The following is a 12,100-nucleotide window of genomic DNA, read 5'->3' as shown; positions in this document are numbered from 1 at the left end:
CAGTTCAATAGGTATTGATACTACTATTTCTGTTTCCTTAGATTCTCAGCTGTAAGTGTCCTTCTCCTTGCCTTGGGTTTTTTTGCATTATTCTATGACCAGCAGAGGTTCCTTTATTGTTTGTCTGTAGGTGTCAGTGTGTGGGGAGGGAGAGGATACAATAGTGGCTCCTTCTCCTGGGAGTGAGTGAGCAGTGGCACACTGCTGTTTCAGTTGGGCTTGGAGGTGCCTGTTGCAGAGGGACGCCGGTGGCTCAGGCGTAAACAGAAAATCTTAGAGTTGGGCCTCTCGGGTTTTTTTTGTTGCTGTTTCTGTTTTTTTTTTTTTTTTTTTCTCTCAGCAGCCTCCCTGCTGCTGGCGTTGCAAGGGGTTTTAACCTAGCCCCTCCTGAGTGCCTGAGGGTGCTTGTTATTCCTGAGCACCTTAGGTGGCCCATGGGCCTCTCTCCACTGCCTGTTGCAGAGGCCCTGAAAGAGAGAGTGGCTAAGCGCGCGGCTCCTCCTCCCCGCCCATGAGCCTGCAGCCTCCAGCCGCCATCATGGCCGGGCAGCTCTCAGGGACGGGCACTCCTCTCTGCAGACCTCCTCCCTCCTGTGCTCTCGGTCCATCACCCTACCGGCAACAATGTTTCTCACCCTGAACCAGCTCTCCGGTTCCCACGCTCCCGCTCCTGGACTCTCTATTCAGCCGCGGATCGATGTCTCGGTCCGGGAACGCTGAGCTGTCCTGCGGACCCTCCGTATGTTTCTCACTCCCTCCCGTCTGCCACAGCTCTGCCGCTTCACCGTCTTTGAGCTGTCGTCGATGCCTCCCTACCGGCTATGTCGGGCTCCCCGCGGTCCTTTCTGGTGTCCGAGGCCGTCTACTGGTGTTCAGCTGGTTCTCTGTGGGAATTACTGTGTCCTTCTGTGCATTCCCAATGCATCTGTGGAGAGGGATGCACTCCACGTCTCTCTACTTCGCTGTCATCTTTTTTCCCCCCTTTATTCTTTTCTTGGTTGGTTAATTGACAGCCCACAGATACTGCACAGCAGTAGTAGACAATTAGCATCATCAACTCCTAGGAGATCATGTTCTTCTGGCCTTTGCCCTAAGAGTAGACCTTTGCATCTTCTTTCCTGTGTGCTTAGTCTAGTTTCACTTGCTCACGGAGTGCCTTGCGCAGAGGTCTAGCACCTGGAATTTCAGACCACAGGTCCTCAGGTGAAATGGCTGCATGGACACCTCCCAAAAATCTTTTATAATAATAGTTTATCCCTTCCTGCACCACTCTTGTACAAATTTCTCCAGGCCTAAAGTTATTTAAAATTTGACCTGATTTACACAGTTTCAAAGGGTAGACGTGAAATATCTAGGGGAAACTCAGAGCTATCATTAATAATCATAGTTATGTCTAAATAACAAATACATTTCAATCTTTCCTCTTTAAACTCTCACTCTCACCAACTTCTTCACAGATTTTGCTGGTACCTCTGTTAAATATTTCATTGTTTTTTTTTCAGTTTCTGCTCTTCTGACCCTCTTAATTTTTGGTGTTCTTTAATGTTCCTTCACACTCCTTTATTCTCATTCTATAAATTCTCAGTGATTTCATTTTTACCCAACTCTTCAACTAAATCTATGTAAGGCTCCCAAATATGTGTTCTCAATTCAATCTAAACCTCTAAGAATTAATTTTGTCTAGAAAATTTTAGCTAGATACTCTACAGATACCTCAAACTTAGCATAATCTTTATATCCAGGCCAGAGACGCTTTTTTCCTGGGAACTGCATCCCCACATATCCTGCCCTATATCTTCAGAATAAAAGGCAACTACATTGGAATGCAGTTCTGCCATAGTGGCAGACAGACGCTACTTCAGACAAGGAGAATTTGAAGTATAGAAGCAGTTAGGTAAAAGGAAGGACAATAATTAACTTGTAAAATTCTACTTCATAATATTTAAAGGTATAGCCTTTTTCAGTATTGGCAAGTTTTGTTTTTTTTTTTTTTGTTTTTTTTTTCCATTTTTCTCTAAGGATTCTGAGGAATAGGCATGGTATTTGCAACAGTACCATATGGGAACTGGGGGATTGTCTATATGTAGATCTAGACAATTTGCATGAAATATGATACCAATTTTTGTTGACAACGAAATGAAAATACCATGTCATAAATGCAATACTTTGTTTTTTATAAAAAATATTTAAAACTATCTAATTAAATTCTTAATTTTTTGTTTTATTTTAATAATTTTACTTTAAAATTTGATATAAATTTAGTATACTTTGACTTTTAGTTTTAATAGCCTTAGAAAAATTTCTGAAAACATTTTTTGCATTTATTTTAATTTACTTTTCCATGAAGATCTGTTCAAATTATAGACACTTTGAATAGAATTATATTTTATTTCCAATCATTTAAATCATTCAGTGAATACAATTCAATGTCAAGATAGCAATTGAAAGTATAGCCCTGAAAAGGAAAAAGATAAAAAATGACAAGAAATATAAACATTTTCTGGATGAGGCATATTTTTCAAAATAGGAAAATAGGATGTATCTTTCTTAACAGTTTGTTAGCTTGATTTACACCTTTTAAATATTTAGAAATATGGCATGTGGGCCTCCATTTATACTCTTTTCATTGGCCCTAAAAATGTTAGCAGTAGGACCTCCCAAATTCTTTGTGTCCACAAACCAGCTTAATGTCTTCTTCTAAATCTACTTTTCTTCATCAATTTTCTAACTTGATGCATGACACAACCAACTACCCAATTACTTAAGCCAGAAACCTGTCACTCTATTTTTCCTTCACAACTAACTTCTACTCACCAACGTTATATTTATTTTTAGTACCTTTAGAAAACATCTTTAGAATTGTCCTTTCCTCAGATATCCTTCCTCACCAACTTCTACAGAGTAGCTTCCCCCACCCTTTCATCCAGTAACACCTTATATCTATCTAATTTCTTCATTGCACTTATTAGTTTGGAAATTATATTTATTTATATTTAGGTACTTACTATATTTATGTACTTATTTTTCTATGATTAATCTCCACCCCTTCACTAGAAGATAAGCTCCAGATAGGTTTATCTAGCTCATCATTGCATTTGGGGGCTTATAATAGTGACTGGCACATGAAAGCCACTCAATAAATAATTTGTTTATGAATAAATTTTCTGTGTCCACATAGAATGCTGTCATTGGCTTTACAGGTGCATTTAGGATGTTTTTTCACTGACTGTTCAGAGAAGCATTCTTTTAAATAACTGGATTTCCTTAGCTGCAGTGCTGATAAATGTTTCACCAAGCAAACTTAAGGTGATGAAAGATGCTTGAATCCTTGAAGAATTCTCCCCTCTCTGACAATCTTCTGGACTTACTCCATTCTTGAAAAAGCACCCACTCTTTTAAAAACATATGATCATTATTTTTCTTAACAGGCCTTCATTTCTTAAAGTCTGCTTTCATTCTAAAAGATAATTTCTTATTAATGATTGGAAAACAAACTATAAATCTGCAAATAAAAATATTCTGTAAAACCTCTCACATGGTTTTCAAATTTATTTGACCCATATAATTTAGTATTTTTTTTTAATTTGTGTATTCTAAACATTAGAGTTTCTTGACATTGATAAATCAAACATATTAGGTCAAAGAAAGTTCAAGGTACTCATATTAAACACAATCTTGAAATGATATATTGATTAATGTATGTGGTTGTAGACACGTGTTGTGTTTCTCCTTATATTCTTTGTCAGAAGTAAGAGTTCTCAACATTTCCAGTGGAATTCCAACACATTTTCTCATTCTCTTTCCCATAGGGAGAATACGTGATTCTTTTTTTTTTCTCAATTCCTTACTTTGGCTGTATTATTTTAGTCTATGGAACAGATGGCTTTCAAATTATTGAGCTTGCTCTTGAGAAATGTCTTTAGAAATGCAAAGTTAGTCAAGAAAATCTTTAAGCAATTTTTCATGTGGTTTTCATAGAATTAGTCCAAGGGATCTAGTTTTGAAAATGGATAATATGATTCATACCTAAGATAGTATAAATTCAACTTCACCTATTTTTCCTTAATGAGTAAAATACTTTAAAAGTAGCTAAAAGTCTATACTGATTGTAGATCAGTGAATATAAGCAAAACTTTACAGTGAATTTAAATTAATTCAGGAAAGCAGAAGAAAGCAACTGCTTTTAATTCTCATCAAGAAATCATTCTCTTTCTCTTAGTCTATAATTCTTTATGTTTTTGGAAATTATTTTTCCATATCCACATTTCAATTCTGAAGCAATGTCTTTGTGTATGCCCTTAACCCTCTTATGGCTATTCCTTCTAATGTACACCAGTTATCTTTCTAAAACTTATTGTTTTTTGAGTCACTGTCCTGATCAAAAATCTCAGAGGCTCCAGACTCCGATGATGACATCCACAGCCTTCACTGTTTGAGCATGGTCTGAATTTATCTGCTGGTGAAACCTTTGTGTGATCTTTCAGCCCTAGCCATAGGCAATTAAAAAGGCTTTCCTGACAGTCCTCATGGGAGAAGCTGCTCTCCCCATGCCCAACTTTCTGCATAGCCAATGCATTGTGGTCTTTGAAGGGTGAAGGGTATTGCAGTTTTTAGGCAGCAAAATTTGCCACCCTGAAATGTATCTCTTTGGCATAAGAATTAATTTAGTCTGATTATTTTAAGAATCAGAAGACTCAGGAAGTCTTTCTTTTTACCTCCCCCTTAGTTGCCTAAAAAATTTAGATAAAGGGCCTGTTCTGAGAATAGAGCTATCACCAGAGATATCTGCAAAGAATATGGGCCTGTATCCCCTTGTCTCTGCAGGCCCAGCAAACATTTATGTATCAAACATTTGCTTTTTCATTTCTATGTCAATTGCCTTCCTCCTCATTTGTGAAGTCCCAAACTACTACCCCCAACATCACCTTTTGTCTTTAGCAGCAAATGGTATTTCAGGTGATGCTTTGGGGCATTTAGTCGAGTAACTCAGTTCTCCTGGGTCTCTCCCATATATATACATGTTATTAGACTTTTGTTTGAATTTCTCCTGTTAATCTATCTCATGTTAATTTTATTCTTAGACCAGCCAGAAGAATTTAGAAAGGCAGAGGGAAAATTTCTTCCTCCCCAGCACAGTGAAGGACACAGATCCTACCAGTTAATCGTACCCTTTGCATATTTTCATTCCTAGCCCAGGCACTTTCATTGCTAGATGTCTCTCTCAGAGGTTGTTAGCAGGGGTCTTCCTGATGCTTCTTTGCCAAGGAGGGAGGAAACTTGAAGGCATTTTTCTCTACTCTGACTCAGTACCCAGGGTCCATAAAACTTCCAGAACCTTTTGTGTGGGGCTCCCTCAACAGTCAGAAAACCCCCGTGTCCCCACTGATCAACCTGACCCTCCACCAGTGTTGGTTCAGGACCTTAGGAGCTTCTCAGGGTGAAATCTGAAACTGGCCCCCATACACTGAGAGCAAGGACGGACCAAAGAAAGCATCAAACCACTCCAGATTGGTATCCTGGGCACCATAAGATGAGTAGAAGATCTCAGCATCTGCCCATCAGAGTCTTAAGAGTGTCTAGAGAGGCTTCAACAGGCTTCAATCATGTGTACCTTCCAGGTGGTCTAACAACACCTTACTCTGTCAAGTCTATGTCCTTGAAACAGCTCCTAGTGTGGGAATGGTGGGCAGAGCATATATTCCATGAACAGGGGATGCAGGAGGAGACTTCTTTGCCCAGGTCCAACTTGGGGGTCTATAGGTGTTCACATCCTCACACTGACCTCCTGCAGGAAGATGGAATGGGAGAGTCAGCACTTTCTTCAGATTAGACTCTTATACCATCACAATAATTTGGCTTGTTGCTTTTATTCTGATACCTGGCAACTTTGTCTCAGCTCAGTTGACCTCCTAGCAAAACCTACTTCTGATGAGCTGTTTGTGGCTCAGATCTGCTCTACCACATCAGACTTTGGCTTGTCCCAGAGCACGTGCCTGTCAAGCCCCAGACGACTTTCCCCTTGCCACTCTCTTTTCTTCTAATGTTGAATAACAGCCTAAAATGGTCATTTTAAATCATCTTTTCTGGCAGAATTAATTACCTCCTCAGTTTTCTTCTTACTTGGGTAGGAGATTGATAAAATTAACATTAAGATATTTTAAATTATAAACTTATGGAAGCAACATGGAGATGTTTCAGCAACATGGCCATATTACAGAGAATATTAATTATCTGCAATTATCCTATTACCTTAGAGCAATCTTCATTATCATTTGGACATAGGTCTTCAAGTCAATTTTCACATACCTACTATTTCTAAACAGTAAAATAGTAGTTACCATATAATTTCAAACTTTTGTTCTTATTCCCTGTTTTCAACATCATGTAGTAAACATGTCTTTGTGTTCATAGATGGTCTTCAAAACCAGTGTTTTAATATCATAAAATTTATAGTGAACTTATATTTGCTAAGCTAGCTTAAGAAATGTCAAGGCATACCATATTATGCAGGAGTATAGGGCTATTATGATTTAACCTTCATATTCTTGGGTTTATATCTGGGTCAGCAGTTTTCAGGCATTTCTTTCTCTTTTTGGACACTTATATTGTCTTTTGGCTTTGCTCCTCTATAAAAAAATGCATCAGGTCTTGTTAAGAAAGTTGCTGAGAATTTCATCTTAACATTACAAGAATTGACCACCTATCCCTCTTCTTATTTGTTATCTAATGCTGGTTTCCTGCAGAAACATTCAGACATTGCTCAAGAATAAACAAAAATGAACATTATATTGGTGAAAATTCCTGTTAAAAGTTCCTTTTATTCTAGGATCAGAACTACCTTAAGGAAGAACAATTAAGGGATGAGAAGTTCTGTCTCACAAACCCTAAAAATCCAAGGAACAAGGAAAAAAATTCTTCATTGTAAATAATATGACATAGTACCTATAAAACACAATCTTATTGTTTTAGGAGAAGTATAAAAGAAAAAGGAAGAACTTTAACATTTGTCAAGAAGTATCTATGTTCATCCCCTTATTGTTGAAGCCTATGCACACTGCCATCTTCCTGACCTGTGAGCTTTTACTGTATTAAAAGCTAACTCATCATATGATAAAGGTCACCTATCTTTAAGTTATGACATAAAAGTGGTGACCAGCAGAACATGAAAGAAGTGGACCCAAGTTATAGCAGGAGGGATTTATACTAGCTATAATAACATATATTTTCCCCTTACAAGGTCCTGTTAATAGAGCAAGGCTACGAAATGCAATTCCTTATAAAAGTCAATCCATCTAGCATACATTTCCATCTACTTGGGATGGTATAGACATGGTCTCACAGGAAAGCAAGATAGCTAAATGACTTATTACTTCGGTCAATGTCATTTTTTTTTTTTAAATTTGGTAGTTGTAGTTCAGTCATTCCTTGAGAAACAAACAAAAAAGAACTGAGTTTTGTCAGAGTTTTGTTAAGATATCTAACTGGTGAAACATTATACGTAAATGAGGGAGATGCATTATTCTACTCTCTCTATGACCTGATAAAATATCCATGTTCTCTATGTAGGTGATTTTTTTTCATAGCAGTTGGGAGAATTATACAAATGTCAAGCAAATACAGGTGAGATTGTGTCCATGATTAATATTCTATGGAGAAGTAGGCTTTACTGTTGCTGCCTTAAATGTTAGATAGTTTTCAATTTAATATGTAACCTTTTCTTTCTCATTTTCTTATTATGGTCTGCTAGTTCTCCTATTTGTTATTTTAAAACATGGACTTTACTCAAACATCCTGCACTCAATAGCTTTAACTACTTTCACTGAAAACATTCTCTGAGAGGACAGGGGAAGTTAGCAAATGATTCAAGTAGATGATCTGCATGGTGCATATTTGACCTGTGTATTCTAGTCAAAAATTATGGGCTTTGTTCAACCTTTGTCAAAGTTCCCAGGTGTTCACATTTTTTAGACAAAATACCATTTAAGATCCATGAATGGAAAAGCAAAAATTATGCACAAAACATTTCACTGTGTAAAAAGAAAAAAAAAGACCATTGATATTGATATGAATTGGTGCCTTAAAAGTGAAGAGGAATCTTGATTAATTTTTAACTCTGAGGAACCCCATTATCCATATTCCTCAAACAGAACTGGGTGAAGCGAGAATCTAGGCCAGAGTGCATACATGTGGGAGGTGCAAGAGCCGCAGAGCAGGAATAGGGCTTGGCACTAGCTGAGCAATATGTTTTCCACTAGTGCGTGTTAGAGTGTGTTGGTGGGGGAAGGAAGCAAATGGTTGCCTTCTGCTTCCCCCCATAACATTCTCTCCTGCTTTACTTCTTACCTTTATCACCATCACTTCCAAAATTAAAGACTCTAAGGCAGGTTAGTGTGATAATGGGTGACTTGTGTTCTAGCAGTAAAAGGCCAGGATTTGAATCTTACTCAAGCACTTTCTATCTGTACACCTTTGGGCAAGTTAATTAAACTTGCTAATGTTTTCTCACCTGAAAAATGAGGAAGTAATGCATCCTTCTAGAATTGTTGGAATATTTAAGTGAGTTAAAATGCCTAAAATATTTAATTTAGTGTGAACAATTGTTAGGTGTAAGATAATGCTAGTTCCTTTCTCCCTAAAGGATACCAGTGCCTGTTCTTGTGAAGACAAAGTGCCATTTCTCTCCCTTGCAAAATCTTTTCCATTTTATCAATCTAGTCACCTGGGATGCCTTCTATCCTCTATTTTCAGGTCCTTTAATTTCATGCTTGAATTATTTCAACAGTCTCTTAACTTGCTCTGATCTCCAGGTTCTTCCGCCTCCCATTTCTCTTGTTCAGTTCACTGTTGCCAAACTAATCTCTCTAAAGTGTCATTCTGACCCTGTCATTCTGCTGCTTTAAAATATTTAAAGAATTTCTAACAGACAGAAGGAACATTCAAAACTGCTCACTGACATGGCAGACCAGGCCTCAACCTCATATAAACTAGCTTGCATTTGTTTCTTAGGTATCTGTTAAGTTTCAGGTGCTTTGTATGCATTTCCTCTAATCCTTACAACAATAGGACAAGACAGGCATTATTATTCCCATTTTACCAATAGGAAATAGAGGATCAGAGAGGTTTTAGGACTGGCCAGAATTCAACAACCACAAGGCAGGGGTGTCTGAACTCCCATCTAGTTTTATTTCCCTGTAAAGTCACCATATACTACCTCCCACACAATTGTACCCCCTTTGTATATTGTCTGTAGAGTGTATACTTATACTTCACATGTTTCCAATTGTTTGGCATCTGCCATGAGCCATGGGCTATATCCTTTTCATCTCAGTATCTCTTAACACCTTCCTGGCTCAAAAGGGACACCCAGAAAGGAACATTTGTTGAATGAAGAGATTAATGAATTAAAGACAAAAATGAAAGCAGAGGTGACCTAAAGTGGGCTTTCAGGGAAAGGGGCAACCTGAGTGCATTGTGGGTAACCTTATTTTGAAAGTAAGGAATGCACAGAAAGGTATAATGCACAGTATATAAAAATCAAATGAGAGGGTAAGGATGAAATCTGTGCTCACATTTCAGCTCTACCTGTTCTCTTTTTCTTTCACAGTAAGGATGTCTTGTACTACAATGTTTCAGGCTTTTTTTTTTTTCCCACATATGAAACTATATATTGTACATTTTTTTTTGGCTGCACTGTGCTGCTTGCTGGATCTCAGTTCCCTGACCAGGGATTGAACCAGGGCCTCCACTGAAAGTGCCCAATCCTAACCACTAGGTAACCAGGGAATTCACTACATTACATTGTGCACTTTTTTACTTACATACATTATGAATTTTGCTTCTCCTCATGTTGCATTCTGCATTTAATAATCATTGTAGACTTTAAATGAACATGTGACTTTATTACCTAAGGGTAGTTCATAATTATAGCTTCATTTTAGAAAGAAATAATGTCATCTGCCCATGGAAACACAAATAACTTTTTCATACCCAATTATGCCACTCAAGGTCTAATTCTAACCATACACAGCATAGTCTCATTTAAAGTTTATTATTTAAATATTTATAATTTAAATATTTCAGTGTGTGTGAGTTATATCAATTCTTCTTGGGTGGCTAAGAAGTGATGAGTGCATTCATTTCTGCATTTAGGATTTACAAATATGTTTATAAATAATAATTTCATATCAGAAAGCAAGTTAAAAAAAAGAGTCTAAGTAAATGAATTTAATCAGTTCAGTGACTCTCAAATTTGAAAAGAAAAGAATAGGTAGGCCCAAAGTTTACCTCCAATAAAGGATAAGCTTACTTAGGGCTTTAAAAATATGCAGTTAAAGCCCAGCCCCCCCCCCCCACACACACACAAACAACAGTATATAGCTGTATTTGAGCAGTTTCTTTGCAGATGCCTGTAGTTTTGCATTTTTCAAGGTTTATGAGCTTTCCTTGAAGTAGAGAATTAGCAGTAAACCCTCTCACTACTATTTGCCTTTCAGCAGCACAGTGATTAGTGGAATAACTTAGGCACAACTGCTCTTGGAAAACCAAATACTTTAATACTAGTTAAGAGAACGTTGGCACTAACGTTAACTGAAAAGCAGTTCCCTGGTCTTGTAGACATATGCAATGAAAAATAAAGAACAAAGAAGCAAATGTAAAAAGAAAATCAGGTGATGGCAGAAATAGCAACATGGAAGTAAAGGAAAGAGTCAATGTTTATTAGGACTTGGTAATTCAATTTCAGTACTGGAGCTTAGATTATTGGTTATTTTATATTTTTAATTTATTTTTTAAGCTTTTTATTGGAATATAATTGCTTTACACTCATGTATCAGCTTTTGAGGTACACCAAAGTGAATCAGCTGTATTTATACGCATATCTCCATATCCCCTCCCTCCCATGACTCCTCCCACTCTCCCTGTCCTGGCCCTCTAAGGCATCACCCATTATCAAGTTGATCTCCGTTTGTTATACAGCAGCTTCCCACCTAGCTCTCTATTTTGCAGTTGGTAGTGTATATATGTCTCTGTTACTCTCTCACTTCGTCCCAGCTTCCCCAGATTATTGATTATTTTAAATCAGAAAGAGTGAATAGCTAAGGTAAAAACATCACAAAGCAATAATGGTTATTTGTCATGATAGTAAAAATGATTGTATTTATTTTATTAGGCAATTTTCCATTCTCTTTATGAGAGGCATTACATGTCTGCATTGCTACGTAATTAGTTTTGGCTGCTAGCCATCTGACAAAGTTAATTATTACATGTCTGTGTTGAGGTCCTAAGAGAGGTTCCAATATCTACAGAATTTAGTTTGAAGCAGTTCTATCAGGTCATAGAGGGAAAGTGAAATCTTTATGTTTCCTTTATGCAAGAAATATGATCAATTTCTACTATGGACATAGTAAAATTTATCTTTGCATTAAAATATTTCCATTTCTCCCTCCAAAAAGATAGGTAACATCTAAGAAGTCTTTAAAAACTGAAAGCTAAAATGATGGTCTTTTAATATATTAATTTAGAAAAACATTTTCTTAATGGTCTCACATTTTGCGGTGGAACAACTCGGCTCTTATTCTCTGTACCTACTCTCAGGTGAGTGTGTGTATATGTGTGTTTCAACAAGAAAAAAAAGTTTCTAAGAGTAAGCAATTTTGGTTGCCAATTAAAAGAAATAAGGAAAATCAGGGCTTCCTAGGTGGTGCAGTGGTTAAGAATCTGCCTGCCAATGCAGGGGACATGGGTTCGATCCCTGCTCCAGGAAGATCCCACATGCCTCAGAGAAACTAAGCCAGTGAGACACAACTACTGAGCCTGTGCTTTAGAGTCCATGAGCCACAACTATTGAGCCCATGTCCTGCAACTACTGAAGCCCATGAACCTAAAGCCTGTGCTCCACGACAAGAGAAGCCATGGCAATGAGGAGCCCGCACACCACAATGAAGAGTAGCTGCTGCTCACCGCAACTAAAGAAAGCCTGCACACAACAAAAAAGACCCAACACAGCCAATTGAATAAATAAATAAATAAATATATAAATTTATATATTAAAAAAAAAAACTCAGTAAAAGAAACAAGGAAAATCATTAACAGACAACCCTGG

This window comes from Hippopotamus amphibius, chromosome 5, assembly GCF_030028045.1.
Source record: "Hippopotamus amphibius kiboko isolate mHipAmp2 chromosome 5, mHipAmp2.hap2, whole genome shotgun sequence".
NCBI classification, from domain to species: Eukaryota; Metazoa; Chordata; class Mammalia; order Artiodactyla; family Hippopotamidae; genus Hippopotamus; species Hippopotamus amphibius.
The sequence above is the reverse complement of the archived record's forward strand: the minus strand, read 5'-3'. Positions refer to the sequence as shown.